Source organism: Triticum urartu, chromosome 7A (genome assembly GCF_056163025.1).
Source record: "Triticum urartu cultivar PI428250 chromosome 7A, HENAU_Tu73, whole genome shotgun sequence".
NCBI lineage: Eukaryota > Viridiplantae > Streptophyta > Magnoliopsida > Poales > Poaceae > Triticum > Triticum urartu.
Window position 1 is genome coordinate 694,266,756 of NC_141879.1, and position 20,262 is coordinate 694,287,017.

Here is a 20,262-nt window from a genome sequence, read left to right on the forward strand (position 1 = left end):
ATCCATCTTGATAAGCTCCCAATGGGAGTTCCCGGGAGCCAGCTCATTCAGCCTCTTCATGATCCGTGCCTCGGACAAGTATCCCTTCATAACTTTGACCACTCTGATACGTCTCCAACGTATCTATAATTTTTGATTGTTCCATGCTATTATATTATCTGTTTTGGATGTTTAATGGGCTTTAATATACCTTTTTATATTATTTTTGGGACTAACCTACTAACCAAAGGCCTAGTGCAAATTGTTGTTTTTTGCCTATTTCAGTGTTTCGCAGAAAAGGAATATCAAAGGGAATCCAAACAGAATGAAACCTTAAGGAGAGTTATTTTTGACACAAACATGATCCAGGAGACTTGGAGTGGACGTCAAGAAAGAAGCGAGGAGGCCACGAGGCAGGAGGGCGCGCCCAGGGGGGTAGGTGCGCCCCCATCCTCGTGGGCCCCTCGCAGCTCCACCGACGTACTTCTTCCTCCTATATATACCCATATACCCCAAAAACATCCAGGAGCACCACGAAACCCTATTTCCACCGCCGCAACCTACTATACCCGTGAGATCCCATCATGGGCCCTTTTCCGACGCTCCGCCGGAGGGGGAATCGATCACGGAGGGCTTCTACATCAACACCACAGCCTCTCCGATGATGTGTGAGTAGTTTACCACAGACCTTCGGGTCCATAGTTATTAGCTAGATGGCTTCTTCTCTCTCTTTAGATCTCAATACAAAGTTCTCCTTGATTCTCTTGGAGATTTATTCGATGTAATTTTATTGCGTGTGTTTGTCGAGATCCGTTGAATTGTGTGTTTATCATCTAGATTATCTATGAATAGTATTTGATTCTTCTCTGAATTCTTTTATGCATGATTTAATATCTTTGCAAGTCTCTTCAAATTATCAGTTTGGTTTGGCCTACTAGATTGATCTTTCTTACAATGGGAGAAGTGCTTAGCTTTGGGTTCAATCTTGTGGTATCCTTTCCCAGTGACAGAAGGGGAAGCAAGGCACATATTGTATTGTTGCCATCGAGGATAAAAGATGGGGTTTATATCATATTGCTTGAGTTTATCCCTCTAGATCATGTCATCTTGCCTAATCCGTTACTCTGTTCTTATGAACTTAATACTCTAGATGCATGTTGGATAGCGGTCGATGTGTGGAGTAATAGTTGTAGATGCAGAATCATTTCGGACTACTTGTCGCGGACGTGATGCCTATATACATGATCATGCCTAGATATTCTCATAAGTATTCCCTTTTCTATCAATTGCTCGAGAGTAATTTGTTCACCCACCGTAGAATTTGCTATCTTGAGAGAAGCCCTAGTGAAACCTATGCCCCCCGGGTCTATCTTCCATCATATTATTTTCATATCAACTTGCTATTTCTATTAACGTTTATTTTGCAATCTTTATTTTGCAATCTATATCATAAAAATACCAAAAATATTTATCTTAGTATCTCTATCAGATCTCACTTTCGTAAGTGACCGTGAAGGGATTGGCAACCCCTTTATCGCGTTGGTTGCGAGGTTCTTGTTTGTTTGTGCAGGTACTAGGTGACTTGCGTGTTACCTCCTACTGGATTGATACCTTGGTTCTCAAAAACTGAGGGAAATACTTACGCTACTGTGCTGCATCACCCTTTCCTCTTCAAGGGAAAACCAACGCATGCTCAAGAGGTAGCAAGAAGGATTTCTGGCGCCGTTGCCGGGGAGGTTGCATCAAGTCAAGACATACCAAGTACCCATCACAAACTCTTATCCCTCTCATTACATTATTTGCCATTTGCCTCTCATTTTCCTCTCCCCCACTTCACCCCTGCCATTTTATTCGCCCTCTTTTCCGCTCGCCTCTTTTCCGTCCTTATCTTTTTGCTTGCTTCTTGTATATCCGTGTGTTAGATCGTTGGTTTTGCTATTATGGCTAGCCCTTCTATCATCGTTAGTACTCCCGATCATGAAGTTCTTAATTTTAAACAAAGGGAGGGAGAAAATTTAAAAGATGCTTGGTATAGAATTTGCAATGCTCAGAATAGATCCACTAGGAAGCAATCCACTTCCGTTCTTCTTCGCAATTTTTACGTAGGCATCACCCCTTGGAATAGATATATTCTTGATACCATTACCGGAGGGAATTTCTTGGGTAGCCATACTTTTGATTCCTATAATGCTACGAAAGATTTATTCGGGTCACCACCTCTCTTGGTTAATGGAACTATTTTAACTTTGGAACATGTGATGCAAAGGCTTGAAATTATTGAAAATAAAGTTGCCACTGTAGAGATGATTGAAAATTTGGATGAAAAGATCCACAACCAGATTACCCAATATGGATCTAAGGTAGGAGTTACTCTGGAATTTTTTAAAGAAAAAGAACCCATAGTCAAGAAAAAATAGATCAAGATTCCACAAGAAGTAATAAACTTGAGGATATTATTACCAACTTAGTGTCTGCCTTTTCTTCCGTGAAAAATACTCCAAATCCTCCTACTACTAGAGTTGCCAAGTTTATGTTTGTGCCTAAAAATAAAAAAGGTGAATCTTCTAGTAAGGAAAATGCGGATCTTAAAGCAATAAGTGTTCACCCCAACTTTTTCAGTATCATTAAGGAACCTTTTTGTAACACCCACGATGCGGCTATATCTCCCACGTGTCGGAGCACGACTTAGAGGCATAACCGCATAGTAGGCATGTCGCAAGAGGGGTAATCGTTACACATCCCATGTACTGAATAAGAATGGGATAAAGAGTTGGCTTACAATCGCCACTTCACACAATACATAAATATAGCATTACAACATCCAGAATACAATCAAGGTCCGACTACGGAACCAAAATAAAAGAAGACCACCCCTAATGCATAGATCCCCGGTCGCCCCAACTGGGCTCCACTACTGATCAACTGGAAACAGAACAACATAACGAACATGATATTCATCGAACTCCTCCTTGAGCTCGGTCGCATCACCTGCACGGGTATCATCGGCACCTGCAAGCTAGTTTTGGAAGTAATCTGTGAGTCATGGGGACTCAGCAATCTCACACCCTCGCGATCAAGACTATTTAAGCTTATGGGTAGGAAAAGGTATGTGAGGTGGAGCTGCAGCAAGCACTAGCATATATGGTGGCTAACTTACGCAAATGAGAGCGAGAAGAGAAGCAAAGCACGGTCGTGAACTAGATGTGATCCTGAAACTACTTTCGTTCAAGCATAACACAAGAACCGTGTTCACTTCCCGAACTCCGCCAGAAAGAGACCATCACGGCTACACACGTGGTTGATGCATTTTAATTAAGTTAAGTGTCAAGTTCTCTACAACCGGACATTAACAAATTCCCATCTGCCCATAACCGCAGGTACGGCTTTCGAAAGTTCAAAACCCTGCAGGGGTGTGCCAACTTAGCCCATCACAAGCTCTCACGGTCAACGAAGGATATTCCTTCTCCCAGGACGACCCGATAAGACTCGGAATCCCGGTTACAAGACATTTCGACAATGGTAAAACAAGACCAGCAAAGCCACCCGGATGTGCCGACAAATCCCGATAGGAGCTGCACATATCTCGTTCTCAGGGCACACCGGATGAGCCAGACGTCGGGTTGGCATAGACCCTGGTTGCCCAGGGGGCGCCGGACATCTCTCAAGTGGGACCAACACTTAGAGAAGCACTGGCCCGGGGGGGTTAAAATAAAGATGACCCTTGAGTCTGCAGAACCGAAGGGAAAAAGGCTAGGTGGCAAATGGTAAAACCAAGGTTGGGCCTTGCTGGAGAAATTTTATTCAAAGCGAACTGTCAAGGGGTTCCCATTATAACCCAACCACGTAAGGAACGCAAAATCAAGGAACATAACACCGGTATGACAGAAACTAGGGCGGCAAGAGTGGAACAAAACACCAGGCATAAGGCCGAGCCTTCCACCCTTTACCAAGTATATAGATGCATTAATTAAATAAGAGATATTGTGATATCCCAACAATAAATCATGTTCCAACAAGGAACAAACTCCATCTTCACCTGCAACTAACAACGCTATAAGAGGGGCTGAGCAAAGCAGAAACATAGCCAAACAACGGTTTGCTAGGACAAGGTGGGTTAGAGGCTTGACATGGCAATATAGGAGGCATGATATAGCAAGTGGTAGGTATCGCGGCATAGGCATAGCAAAATAACGAGCAACTAGCAAGCAAAGATAGAAGTGATTTCGAGGGTATGGTCATCTTGCCTGCAAAGTTCTCCGAGAAGACAAAAGCTTGATCCTCGTAAGCGTACTCGACGGGTACCTCGAACATGAACTCATCTCCCGGCTCTACCCAAGGCAAGAACACAAGCAAAGGGAACAACAATCAACCACGGTGCAATGCACAAGCAACGTGATGCAAAACATGGCATGATATGTGGGATGTGATATGCAATGCATATGCGAGCTCCGGAAGGAAAAGATTGAACAAGGCATCAACTTGGAAAACCAAGAGCGCCGCTGGAAAGATGAGTTGATTTCGGTCGAAATCGATATAAAGATCACCGGAATCGGATGCACGGTTTGGAAATGGCAAGCAAAACAACAATGGCACAACACTGCGATTAACAGCACGATGCCATCTAGAATGCAACAGGAAACTAAGCTACTGCACTACAACATATCAAGAAAGCACATGGTAGTGACCCACTCAAGATGATTTACAAAAGATGAACACTGAGCTACGGCTAAATCACACAATAGCAGGTTCAAACAAGCATGGCAAAAGTGCAAAAGATAACAACATCACAGACCTAGTGAAAATAACATGTCAGGATTGAACATCAGGAAGCAATGTTTAGAGCAAGATAACAACATGCTACAAGATCATATCATAGCAATACAAGGCATGGCATGAAACTACTCAAAGCATGTAACAAAAGTCCCTTACTGACCATAAGCCAAAAGGGATCAGAAAATACAATGGCACCCATGTAAACATAGCAAGTTTCGTTAACAGATTCAGACTTAGCAGAAAACTGGACATGGCATAAACATAATTATGAAGGCATGTTTGCGAGCTCGATGCACTCACCACAAGGCATTGCATGAGAAACTAAGCATACACCCAGCAAGAAGACATGATCAATAAGCTAACCATGGCAAGAACACTCTCATAGCATGCATGGATCAACTACAACAACCTTGGCAAAATTGAATAACATGTAAACAATCTGCCAGGAACATTTTATAGCAAAATTAGAGCAAGATTGAGTCATGCTAGGGTACTCCATAATTGCAAACAAAGACATGGAATGATAGAGCATAACAATATCTCCAAAACATCCTTACTGAATATGCTCAAAAGAGGCATGGATCACTCTGTAGCAACAAGAATACATGGCATAAAATAACATCAGGGACATGACTTAGAAGAATTCTAAGTCCCTGAAAACAGCAACATCACGAGAGCTACTTTGCATGCTTGTGCTAGTCACCACAAAGATCACAAAAATATATGGCATACACCCCTGTAAAGGTGGCATGGCATGGCCCAAAACACATGTAGGGCTCAAGTTCAAAGGAGGCACATATTAAACATGGCAAAAATGACAAATGTCCATAATCTGATAAGAATCAGCACCTAACATTTTATAGCACTCTTGCAACATCAATTAGGGCATCAAGATGGACTCAAATGAGCATTGGTGCAATGGAATGAAATGAAGAGGACATCCAGACGAACAATTTGATATATCATGCACGCAAAACGGAGCTACTGGTGAGAAGTTATGATGCAATGAACGGGGCTAGAAAATATGCAGATCTGGGGACTTAGCCAAAAATATCACCTCCGCGAAAAGTCAACGTGGGACGGAGCGGTTCCGGGACGGAGTGGATCTGGGACGAGGGCGCGCGTTTGGATCGGGGACCGGTCGATCTGGTCCCGATCCGGAGGACCTCGCCGGAGTTCGTTGACGCGGTGGCCGGAGCGGAGGGAGGTGATGGCCGGTGTGGATGCCGTCGAACGGCGATGGGTGGCACGCGCCGCGGCTGTGCACGGTCGGGCGGAGGCGGCGCGGGATGGAGCGGCGGGGTCGGCGGCGCTAGGCGACGTGGGATGCGAGGCGGCGGCGCTAGGCGGCGCGGGATGCGAGGCGGCGGGGCGCGGTGGCCGGCGACGGCGAGCGGGCGCGGCTGCGGGTGCGGGCACACGCCTGCGGGCGGCGGCGGTGGCAACTGGGCCCATGATGGGCTCCGCGGGCCGCGCGGTGGAGAGGAGCGCGGGTGGACAGGTGGCGTCCTGAGAGTGGAGGAGAGAGGCGGCGGGATGATGTGTCGCGCTCCTATTGGATGGAGCGACGTGGCGGTTGGAAATGGCCGGCGCGGATGAATTTGTCCGGCGGCGCGAGGTGGACGAAGGTTAGGGTTTATCTGCGCGAGAATTTCAGAGAGAGACACATATTTATAGGTAGAGGGAGCTAGGAGAGTCCAAATGAGGTGTTGTTTTCGGCCACGTGATCGTGATCGAACGACTGAGAGGATGGAGGGGGTTTGGATGGGTTTTGGGTCACTTTGGAAGGGTGTTGGGCTACAACACACACGAGGCCTATACGGTTCCTCGGTTATCCGTTGGAGTATCAAACGAAGCAAATGGCACGAAACTTGACAGGTGGTCTACCGGTAGTATACCAAGGCCGCTTGGCAAATCTTGGTCCAATCCTAGAACGTTTAACACCCGCACACGAAAAGAGGCAAAGGGGGGGCGCCAGATGACATAGGAGTGTCGGATCGCAAAACGAACAACGGGGAAAATGGTCGGATGCATGAGACGAACACATATGCAAATGAAATGCACATGATGACATGATATGAAATGCATGACACGCAAACAAATGACAAGGCAACAACAGCGAATAACTGGAAGACACCTGGTGCAACGGTCTCGGGGCGTTACAACACTCCACCACTACGAGAGGATCTCGTCCCGAGATCTAGAATGGCACCGGAGGGAAAAATAAGAGGAAGATAAGAGGTAAAACTAAGTTGGTTCTTTGACAAACGAGTGAAACCAAAGAACCTCGAGAGGTTAAACCATGTTCGACAAAAGAATACAATGGAGATGAACAAAGTTGAAAACACTCCGTTAGAAAAGAGGAACAAGGAAGAACAAGTTCGTACAGTACTCCGGTTGAAAAGGGATGGAAGACTTGATAAGGCGAAAAGATCTTGCGTAGAGGACACAACACTCCGGTTAAATGGATAAGCAAAGGAAAGAAACATAATCTTGACAAAACAAGATGATGGGTCGAAGAGAGCACCATCACAATGCCTCTGGAGCAAAAGATAGAACGGTTTGAAAGTAACGAAAAAGAAAACAACATCTTCTACCTCCAATGAGCTTGAAAAGCATCTTTAGGAGAAGGGTCGAACGGAGTTGTTGGAAACCCAACAACGAAAAGAGTAAGCTTGTTGTGGGCTTATGGAAAACATCTCAAAACTATCAGGTGAAATTCTGCCACTAACAAAAATGACAGATTGGAATGCTATGAACAAGGAGGCGAGAAACTATTTCATCGGGAGGATAAATGAATAACTTAGGTCATTCATGAGCACCATAAATAGCAAAATCCTTGGGGAAAAGCTTTAGGTGAAATATAACCCAATATGACTCCAATGAATAGATTGATGGATTGTAAAAATGTCTTGAGGGAAGAGAAAATGATGGATTTAGATATGTCACTCTTGAAAACTTGTGAATCATGAGACACGACGGGAAATTATCAACAATGACATAACACCACCTCAAAAGATAAGTTAGAAAGAATTGCACTTCGGAATGCAACATGAAGAATGCTTGAGCTCCTCTGAAAAGAATCTCAATGAACACTTTGAGAATGAATTAAATCCTTTATGAAACATCATGTAGAGCCTCCATGAAGAACTCCGGCAACAAAAGAATGATCAAACGAAATGAAGGATGAAAGGAATAAGTTTGAAGCCTTGCGATGATTTGGATGGAGCTTCGCGATGATATAATTGCGAGCAAATTCATGTATCTTTACCAATTAACCAATTTCTTGACGCTGGGGTAGCTTGGAACTCTGGGAAAATAAAAGATGAAACAAATGAAACCGAGAATTTGATGAGCCTCCAGGATAAAGAATTAATCATTTGGGTGAATCAAGAATAAGATTTATGTTATGCTCATCCTTCACCAATTTAGATTGATGACAAGCAACGGATTTGGCATACTACTTATTCTCGTAGAAAGGATTAAGATAGATATAGCGCCAACTTGAGAAGGTCTTCAACGATCCACCGGTAGGATTGGAACAACGAATAAATTGATATGATAACAACGGGAGAGAATCCTTGAAGAACCACTGTAAGAATTGAAAAATGAACGAAGAAAAGATAAGGAAACACAGGGAAGAATTAGCAAATGAACGAAGATGTTTGAGAATTTAGATACAAATGAAACGAAGAGATCATGAGCTGATTAGAGGATATTTTAATGATGCATCGGTAAGATTTGGAGAACAAGAGATGAAAGCTGGAATGAATAATTCTTCTGAAATGATGGGCTCTAGATGATCAAACTGAAAATACTCCTGAATTGCTCCGGATGGGTGAAAAGAATTCTCATAAACGAAAATAATTATGAGAGGATGGCAAAAGGCTAGAGCCATGAATCTTCAAGAGAACAGACCAAGATGTAGTGGAAGGACTTCTTCGGTCTTCGAATGTTGAGCGTGACGGCGAGAAAACACCACCATGAATTGTTGCGATACTCCGGAATGAAGAATGGAAAGGTTGAGCCAACGATGAAAAGAATTTGAAAGATCTTGGAGAAGACATTTAATTGATGATAACTCATTCGTATGTCAAACTTTGAAAAGAATTTGAGGGTAGCTCCGGGAAAATAGAGGAGTCAGGTAAGATCCTGGGAAAAGACCTGTGGGTTAGGGCCCACTCAAAAGAAACACCGTTGAAGAAATTTAAAAGAGAGATTGCACCGGTTGAATTAATAGCTAGAATGAGATAACAACCTCGAGATATCTTGAACGGATTAGGAATGAAAACACGAATCTCCTGAGATATCTTCAGCACTCCGGAAAAAAAGAATAGAGCAAGGTGAATGATTAGGGGTGCACCGGCATAAGAAAAACATTTGAAACGAGGAAAAGGATATGATCACCACGAGAATTGAATCCACCAGAGAAGGAAAAGAACGAAGAATGATGAGCTTGAAGCTCCATTAGAATCTTCATGAGGATCACCGGATAAGAACATTGACGGAAAAAGAATGGAGAGGCTTCCCTTCAATAAAAGGATACTTGAATAAGAAATCTGAGCCCTTGAGAAAAAAGGGTGGGAGGGCGGGAAAAACAAAGACAACTTGGAGACGGATGAAACAAACGCCGTTACGAAAACTGAGATTGGATCTTGCAAATGTTAAAATGATCGGATCCACTTGAAGAGAAGCACACCGATTGAAAAGGACTGACATGACAATCTCGATTATCATGAAGGATTAGTATTCACATAGAAATTTGAGAACACCACTTAGGAAAAAGGTATGGAATCAACACCTGACTTCAAAGCAACTCGAATACCACAACTGAAAACAAAACAAAGTATTGGCTTGCAAAATAAGCCGGAATAAACATAAGATAGACCCCATGTCGTATCGTGTGTCTATTGGAAAGATTATCCTAGTAACTACTTGAATTCCCACTTATAAACTCCTGAAACTTTCTGCTCATGCAATCAGGTGTTGGGGATACAGGGGAAGCATAATATCTCACCCAAAACTAGCAAATCCTACATCCAGCTATATCCATCCTTCAACACATAACCAAGAAACCTTCGGAAATCATTTACCTCAACCTTTGAAAAGCATCCGTTATACGAGTTATGGCAATACTCCCGAACTCCAGCCCTAGTACTGGGTGGCGTCGAGGTTATCTCACCAACAACTGCATAAAAGAGATTTTCGATGTCGGCGAAACTCGGGTATTGCAGAATAGCAACGATAAAATTGTGACGACAACACCTCGGAGCTCAACTCCCCGAGACACTTCCACAACCCCTTAATGTCAGGAGGCACCAAGAACAATGTTCTCGTTACAAAACCATCGGAACGATTCCAAGATACCCGCGTGATCCTAAAATGTTTTTAGTGAAATTTGAGAAGGGAAGAGTCAAAGCTCTACGTCAGGATGACTCACCAGAGCGACGAAGGGACTGAGGAGTAAAAAGAATCCTACTCTCCGATATATATAATCCTAAAAGACTCAAAACATTTTTTTCTAGACTCAACAAGACCAGCAATTCGATCAAGCAGGGGGCTCCTAAGTCGGGGAAGGCTCTGATACCAACTTGCAGCACCCACATTGCGGCTATATCTCCCACGTGTCGAAGCATGACTTAGAGGCATAACCGCATAGTAGGCATGTCGCAAGAGGGGTAATCGTTACACATCCCATGTACTGAATAAGAATGGGATAAAGAGTTGGCTTACAATCGCCACTTCACACAATACATAAATATAGCATTACAACATCCAGAATACAATCAAGGTCTGACTATGGAGCCAAAATAAAAGAAGACCACCCCTAATGCATATATCCCCGATCGCCCTAACTAGGATCCACTACTGATCAACTGGAAACGGAACAACATAACGGACACGATGTTCATTGAACTCCTCCTTGAGCTCGGTTGCGTCACCTGCATAGGTATCATCGGCACCTGCAAGCTGGTTTTGGAAGTAATCTGTGAGTCACGGGGACTCAGCAATCTCACACCCTCGCGATCAAGACTATTTAAGCTTATGGGTAGGAAAATGTATGTGAGGTGGAGCTGCAGCAAGCACTAGCATATATGGTGGCTAACTTACGCAAATAAGAGCGAGAAGAGAAGCAAAGCATGGTCGTGAACTAGAATTGATCAAGAAGTGATCCTGAAACTACTTTCGTTCAAGCATAACAGAAGAACCGTGTTCACTTCCCGGACTCCGCCGGAAAGAGACCATCACGGCTACACACGCGGTTGATGCATTTTAATTAAGTTAAGTGTCAAGTTCTCTACAACCGGACATTAACAAATTCCCATCTGCCCATAACCGCGGGCATGGCTTTCGAAAGTTCAAAACCCTGCAGGGGTGTCCCAACTTAGCCCATCACAAGCTCTCACGGTCAACGAAGGATATTCCTTCTCCCAGGATGACCCGATCAGACTCGGAATCCCGGTTACAAGACATTTCGACAATGGTAAAACAAGACCAGCAAAGCCACCCAGATGTGCCGACAAATCCCGATAGGAGCTGCACATATCTCGTTCTCAGGGCACACCGGATGAGCCAGACGTCGGGTTGGTATAGACCCTGGTTGCCCACGGGGCGCCGGACATCGCTCAGGTTGGACCAGCACTTAGAGAAGCACTGGCCTGGGGGGGTTAAAATAAAGATGACCCTTGAGTCTGCAGAACCCAAGGGAAAAAGGCTAGGTGGCAAATGGTAAAACCAAGGTTGGGCCTTGCTGGAGGAATTTTATTCAAAGCGAACTGTCAAGGGGTTCCCATTATAACCCAACCGCGTAAGGAACACAAAATCAAGGAACATAACACAGGTATAACGGAAACTAGGGCGGCAAGAGTGGAACAAAACCCCAGGCATAAGGCTGATCCTTCCACCCTATACAAAACCCCAGGCATAAGGCTGATCCTTCCACCCTATACTAAGTATATAGATACATTAATTAAATAAGAGATATTGTGATATCCCAACAATAAATCATGTTCCAACAAGGAACAAACTCCATCTTCACCTGCAACTAACAACGCTATAAGAGGGGCTGAGCAAAGCGGTAACATAGCCAAACAATGGTTTGCTAGGACAAGGTGGGTTAGAGGCTTGACATGGCAATATGGGAGGCATGATATAGCAAGTGGTAGGTATCACGTCATAGGCATAGCAAAAGAACGAGCAACTAGCAAGCAAAGATAGAAGTGATTTCGAGGGTATGGTCATCTTGCCTGCAAAGTTCTCCGAGAAGACGAAAGCCTGATCCTCGTAAGCATACTCGACGGGTACCTCGAACACGAACTCGTCTCCCGACTCTACCCAAGGCAAGAACACCAGCAAAGGGAACAACAATCAACCACGGTGCAATGCGCAAGCAACATGATACAAAACATGGCATGGTATGCGGGATGTGATATGCAATGCATATGCGAGCTCTGGAAGGAAAAGATTGAACAAGGCATCAGCTTGGCAAACCAAGAGCGCCGCTGGAAAGATGAGTTGATTTCGGTCGAAATCGATATGAAGATCACTGGAATCGGATGCACGGTTTGGAAATGGCAAGCAAAACAACAATGGCACAACACTGCGATTAACAGCATGATGCCATCTAGAATGCAACAAGAAACTAAGCTACTGAAGTACAACATATCAACAAAGCACATGGCAGTGACCCACTCAAGATGCTTGACAAAAGATGAACACTGAGCTACCACTACTAGGAAAAGGCCTACTAATGGCGCACTGGTTTTGCCTACTAATGGCGCATTACCAGTGTGCCATTAGTACCACGCCACTAGTATATCTTACTAATGGCGCACCACAGGTGCGCCATTAGTATCTGGTATACTAATGGCGCACCAACTAGTGCGCCATTAGTATGTAACAGCATGCGCCATTAGTGTGCCTCCCGGGGGGCCATACGTAAGCATGGCTTTGTCATACTAATGGCGCATTCTCTGTTGATGCGCCATTAGTATCCTTTGGCATACTAATGGCACACCTGGTGGTGATGCGCCATTAGTATGAATATTTTCTTTTTTTTCTTTTCTGATTTTTGCGCAGGTTACAAAATATATTATTAGACAGAATATAAAATATATTATTATACAGAATATAGACAGCAGCACGCAGCAACATCAGATTCATCGAATACAATAGAAGATTAGTCTCCGAATACAATTCATCATATTAGTCTCCGAATTCAAAAGACCGAACAAAGATAAAACATTAAAAGTCTCAAGACCGCGAGTATCGAGTTTGTCTTCACATTACAAGTCGATATCGATCATCTAAACTACCATCACATAGAAGAGAGCTGTGGTCATCACGATGAGCATCATCGCGATCAAACTGGTCTTCATCCGGTTCCTCCAACGCTCCCTCCTCTCTCCCGCTAGATAGCGGGCGTATCTAGATTCGGCCTCCGCCCTAGTGGTGTACCCTTTGTAACTATTACCGCTGAAACGGTGAACCTGTCTCCGACACTCCTCCCAGTCGTCATAGACTCCGGGAACCTTACCCTTGTACATGACATACGACGGCATCTCTATGCACAAGCCAAACAACAGACAATACATAAGCAATATGTAAGTATGCAACAAAAGGATCAGAAGAGAAAAGCAAGACATTAATAGCACGATTCATGGTCCTACTAATAAATAGCATCGATTACATCTAAGTTGAACGACTGTCCAAACCAAAGAGACATACGAATTCATTAAAGTATAATTACAACATGAGCCAATCAATGTTTCAGAACTACACATCACTACTTTCGACTCGACTCATCGGATAGGAACGTGGATGAAGCCGCCGTCTGTCGTGATGGTCATGAAATCGCGGTCGTTGTCACCCTGCATTTGTAGCATTTCATCTATCTCACTGTTGGACGGTTGATATCTGAGGAAGAACTACCCCGAGGTATGAAGGACATCTTGATGGATGATGTCCGCAAACTCCGACTGGATGCGAAAGAATTCTTGTCTGAGGTCCGCGTCCTGGACTGCCGACAAGCTCGCGGCCCAATCTTTGAGATTATCTGGTAGCAGAAGTTGAAGATGGTCCCTTACGATCGCCCGCATGTGATGGAGGGCGTAGTAGGCATCCTTCTGACCGCCAGGCGGCTGCTTGACGCAGCAGAACTTTGTATTGTGTGAGAACATGTGCTTGCCGTACTTACGAACTGCCCTGGTGAAGGTGCCTCCAAATTTGGCGTAGGCGGGGAGAACATCATCAAGAACTTTCTTGACATTTGTGTAGTCTATCTTGGAGTTACGGTTCGGATCTAAATACGTGGCCATGGAATATTTCGGGCTTAAGAGGATGAGTGTGCAATGTGTGTCACTGCACATAACACGGAATGTTAGAAAAAAAAACGATCGAAATCTAAGAAATCATATGTTACGGGGCAGTTAAGGGATGACTTACTCGGGAGAGTAAGACACAAGGAAGTTATCCTTATCTGGGTTTGCCAGAATGACGCCTTCGAGGTGTGAACTCGCAACTTGGCGGTCCCCAGCGCTGCTCAAGTGCTTGGCACGCATGTAGAAGGGGTCGACTATCACGATGTCTGGGGTCTTGTCTCTAATGATCCGCATCTCCATACTCAGCGAAAACAGCCGAACGAAGGTGTAGTGCAGCGGATGAAGGTTAAACATAGCAAAGATGTCATCAAACCGCAGGACGATCGTACCCCCGATGTCGCCATCCACAAAGCCCTTGCCCTCTGGCACCTTGGCCATGAAAACCGGGTATGCCACATCCTTCTCTCTAAGACGCCGCTTCTCCAAAGAAAGAACACTGTCGTGCAGACTCCGCATAGCACTGGTTGCAGCATTCAGCATATTTTGCGGTAGCATCGCCCTACCCGCCACATGCACCCTCCTCGAGATATCCTTAGGTGAAGGTGGCCCGTCCTGATCACGGATCGAACTCGGTGCCGGCTGGCTCGCACCGGTGCCCTTGTTAGTCTTTCGTTTCCGTCCCTTCTTCTTCATCTCCTGTAATGGGACCGAGTTCTGCTCACAGACCGCCTTCTTGAGCGTGTTGGGCCTGATAATATTTCGCACCTCAGCTATCTGAGGCTCGGTGAAGGCGGGAGCTGGAGGCGTGTCCTGAGAACTGAACGCCAGACGACGCCTGTTGCAATTGGATTTCTCCGCCATACCAGCTAGATCGCGGTCGTCTTGGTTGGGTTCTTGAGAAAGAGGCCCGCAGAACTCGTCAGCGTACCCATGTTCGGCAAAGTACTTATCAACTTTGGTAAATGTAGCGTCGTTGTTGTCGTCGCCGTCCGGATCCTGTGCCATAGGGCTGTCCGAATCCTGTGCCATAGAGATGTCCGGCAGGTCCGGTAGCGTTGCGGCGTTCTTGCCATGGCTTGGCGCCGGCACGACTGGCGGCCTTGTCTGTGGGGTGGTGTCCCCCGCCCCCAAACAAATCTGGCTCTTCGGCCAACGCAGGGGCCAGTTTACGCAGGTGCTGAGGGTCATCTCATCTTCTTCGTCGGCCCCAGCGGGTCGAATCGGAGGTAGCAGCTTGTCGCAGCCTGGCAGCACCTGAACCACTTCAACCCTATACATTGTGGGTGGCATCGGATTACCGTGGAACATGGGGTTGCCTGGTTGAACGATTCTGCCCTTGGCGACATCGACCAACTCGGCGCCCACAAAATGCAGAAGAATGCAAGGAACGTCGGCGGTGCCCTGCGAAAACATGTACGGGGCGTCAGGGATGCCCAGTCAAAGGCAAGGAGATGAAGTCATCGGCCGAGAGGCTTGGTTACCGTGATGCCGTCGAGCTCGGCTAATGTCGAGGCACTGCCAACGGCGGGCGTGCAACTGACGGAGGGGGCACTTGCTAGCGAGGTGCCGGCCGGCGTACACCCGGGTGCATTAAGCTCCAATGCCCGTGCCGGCGCCGGAGACACGAATACCGCCTCCGCCGGAGACACCAATGGCGCCGCCGCCAGAGACACCAATGGCGCCGCCGGAGACACCAATGGTGCCGCCTGCGCGCTGTGCGAGTTGCTGGCCGTGAAGCTGGGAATCGGGGGAGGCCCCTATTGGCCGCCCGCAATCCACGTCGTCAGCCCATGAATCAACGTAGGCACCATGGCGTTGAGCGTCGTTCCATGTTGTTGTTGCACTTGCTCTTGGACAAGCTCCGGAATCTGCGCCACTTGTGCCTTGAGTTCTTCAACCTCGCGCGTCTGGCTTTCCGAGCTGGTCTTTTTCTCCTTCCGCACACCAGCGGTATAGTATGACCCCCATTTTGTGGACAAGCCTTTGCCGGCCACACGACCAGCTGATGTCGGCTTAGTGAGCTTATCCTTGTTTTTCATTATGTTCAATGCCCTATTTAAAGGGGTGTCGAAAGGGGAGCTCTTAGACAACCCCGCGCTACTGCTTTCAGTGTCCTGTGAAAGGAACATGAACCATTTAGAAATATTGGGGATTAATTAGAGTGCAACCATATGGAGCTAATTATGCGGGGGTGTATTCCTTACCAGAAGAAGCTCAAGCACCCTGGTCTTCGGATCCGTGGTAAGCTCCTTTGTTATCGGGTCCTCCTTGTACCGGGCCCTGACATAGTTCCTGGTCTGCTTGTCACCGCTGTATTTCTCGAAGCGGGGCGGTAGGCCTTGCTCGGCACGCTCCGCGTCCTCCTTGTCCCATATAGGCTCCGCCACTCTGTAACCGCCGGGACCGAGTTTGTGTTCCCCTAAGTTCAACTCCCGCATTTCTTTCCCCCACTGACTTGATTCGGAGGTTGCACTGCTCTCGCACTTGATCTTGAACTCCTTGTAGTCCTCTTCGCTCATCAAAGGATATTTCGCCTTGATCTTCTCATAACTATCACCTTTATCAATCATTCTCTTCACCGCACTTTTCCAAGTAGACAGGGCCGTGCTCATCTTTGTGAGGGCGGCACTGTTCACTTTATTCCCTGAGAGGCGTGTGTTTTCAAATTCGGCGGGGAACTTGTATCGTTCGTGCAGCTTCATGAAGAGGAGGTTGCGCAAATTCCCTTGGTCCTTATGCCTAAGGTCCTCGGTGTTGATCGAGACGGTGCTCCGGAGAATGCACCCGAGCTGAAGCGAGTACCCCTTGACTATATGTTTGGGCTCCGTTGGATTCCCGTCGGAGTCCACTTGAGTGAATTCCTCCTTGAGGGTGCGGAGCGCATTCGGGCGCCGGTCCTTCCTTTGCTTCTTCGGTTGGCTGCCATTTGTGTGTGCGCCGCCATCATCAGTGGTGGCATCCTCGGCGGCACCATCAGTGGTGTCATCCCCGACGCCACTAGGGGTTGTGTAATCAGGATCGGTGTCTTCCGCGGCATCCTCATAGCGGTGAGGTTGTTCCTCCATCTCCTGGGACAGCTCCCAGAATTTCTTGCCGCCCGAACCACCGGCCTCATCGTTGTGGGCCATGTTTCGCTCTAAATAGGAAAAAAGTTTGGTCAAAAAGTTGGTTATTGTCAAGGAACAAGATCATGGTCTCATCATTTAGGGTTTGTCGACACCGAGGCACCCTAAAAGCCTAAGCTTTCATCATTTAGGGTTTGTCGACGCCGAGGCACCCTAAAGGCCTAAGCGTACATCATTTAGGTTCTCATCGACACCGAGGCATCCGGGGCAGCCAAGTTAAGTTTTCATCATTTAGGGTTTATCGATGCCGAGGCACCCTAGGTTGGGCCTAATCACTTGGCACTAATCACTTGGCTCTATTGCCACCTATGGTTTAATGCAGCAAGAATAAAGGGGCAGTTGATCCTACTTAACTAAGTACTAAGATACCCCGGCCCATGCATTAGTAGCAAGTACCTCATATGTCCGATTTTTAGCAAAGTCATGCTAAAATTCACGGAAAATTTCAGCATGACCTTTGCTGAAAATAGGACATATGGAGTACCCGAATTTGCCAGAACGGAAGTTAATCGACATTCCGGCAAACTCAAGGGCCTCTCGGGGTACCTGCAAAATCATCACGACACAATGGTCGGAGACAAAACCCAGCCATAGACCATATGGTCCTCTGCTTTCATATGGACAAAAATCAGCTCAACCTATGTGAGCTTCCATTCCAGATATAATATGTCACCCAACAAAAAATTATAGTGTATGGATCATGGCATTTTTTATTCTACATTTTTATTCTATGGATCATGGCAGGAAATTATAGTCTATGTCATTTTCTAAAACATATTTTTGCCATGGCAATTTTGAATCAATAGACATACTTCTCAAAAGAGGCATGATCAAATTCTGGTGCCCTTGACTTACTAGTATTTACCTCTTATGACTGATGAATGTGCATTGAGTCCAGAAGCAAAGACTCTACAGTGAAATGAAAAAAACCTTGGAAATATATTTATGATAACTCTAAATGGATCAGAAGGTGCAGATGCACTTGTAAAAAAAGTATGCATTTGCAGCAGCTTTGTTCTGATTATGACACCATTCTGTTAAGAAGGAAAAATAACATTATCATCCCAATTCATGGTTGACCAGTTCAGAACTAATGTACATTGACCACATAATATTATTTTGCAACCACTCAGTTTGTCCTTGACTAGGACACTTGAAGCAAAAAACAACTAATGCAGAGCTATGTCTACTTTGGTTCTGACAGATCACATCCTGGTGCATATGTGGGGTTTTTTACTTAGAAAATACAAAACTTCTATTATTGTTTTTATTTTTAACCAGAGCCTAACCACCTCTGCAGTTTACAAACTAATTCAGATAATCACTAATCAAGAAGATTGGTGATACATATGATGGAATTGTCAGTTTATTGTTCCACTATGATGCATTGGTTCACCTGTGATTTCCTGATGGCACTGGCCATACCTTTGGTCATTTTCGTTGTAAGTATTCCAGAGTTTGACTGCAACGATGCTTAAACAGCAAGCTATTATCTTACTGATCTTGTACATATCTCCAAGTCTCTTGGGATCTTGTCCAATATTTTCTAAATGAGGCGATAGCTAAGGAAAACTAGTTCAGGCTTCTTGCTCCAGCTGGCAGACAAGTTAATGTAGAACTCTATTTTTTTCTTAGCTGGCACAAGTTTGTCTAGTGTGAACCTCAACTAATAAAATTGTTGTGTGTTAGGACCATACACTAGAAAGCCTCACTGTCTGGCTTTCAAACTGTTAGCCTATTGTACTGTAAGTATAAAAGATAACAAACTAACATATGGAGATTGTGAGAGAACCTAGAAAAATGCACTCCTCTTATAGTGATGCACAAACTAGAAACTGTATACCAAACACACAAATAGAAACCCAGCTCCGGGAACTAGAGTAGCATATTCAGTAAATCAACTTGTAGTGGGAAGTACAGCAAGTTAAATCAAGTAGTCAAAGACAATAGGATTAGTGTACTGAACCATGGAGCAGAGGTGGAGCGGAGACCGGAGTTGAGGTGGCCGGAGTTGAGGAAGACGACGGCGACCCGAGGAAGAGGACGAGGTCGATCCGGTGTTGTGCGGCTCCACGGCGATGGCGGATCCGGTGCAGTCCCCCTCCTGGATCGGCTGCGACGTGAACAAGGACACTGTTACTGCTCTGCTCTGCTCCGCTCTGCTCTATGTAGCAAATCGACATTAGCCAAGAACAGACATTCCCAGCGGCGAGGTCCCGATGCGCAGCGTCGACGAGATCGCGGACCCGGCCTTGTTCCGCAGCCACGGCAGGAAAGCACCGTCCTCCTTCACCTGTGGGGCAGCAAATTTGATTCCATCAACATTCAGCAAAGGGGCGGGGGACGGGGGGATTTCTTCCTCTCTTTCTTTTCTTCCGCGGAGTGGGTGTGGTGGCGGGGGAGGGAAGGGGGATCTCGCGAGGGAGAGGGAAGGGGGGATCGGGCGAAGGGGTATCCAGCGAGACACTATAGCAATGGCGCACCACCCTCTGGTGCGCCATTAGTATTTTTTTCTGATAGCAATGGCGCACCCTCCTCTGGTGCGCCATTAGTATTTTTTTCTGACAGCAATGGCGCACCCTCCTCTGGTGCGCCATTAGTAAAAAAAATTCTGACAGCAATGGTGCACCCTCCTCTGGTGCGCCATTAGTAACATTTTTTTTCATTATTTCTTGTTGCATCTAACAATTTGTTTTTTTATCAAATTTGTTATTTTAATGAGGACTAGAACAGAAGATATCATCAAATATCATCAAATTTTTTTTGAAAATATCTTCAAAAAGTGGGGGAGGGTGCGGGTGTCGGCGGCGGCGGTGGAGCGGGCCGGGGGAAGGTGCGGGGTGTCGGCAGCGGCGGTGGAGCGAGGGAGGGTGCGGTGGGTCGTCGGCGGCGGTGGAGCAGGGGAAAATATTGAATATGAAAAAATATCATCAAATTTGAAAAAAATATTCATGAATTCAAAAAGTGCCCATGAAATATTCATGATATCAAAAAGTGCCCGAGAAATGAAGGCTACAATTTAAATACAATCGATCTTAGCTAGCTATCTGTTCACAATCTTCTTG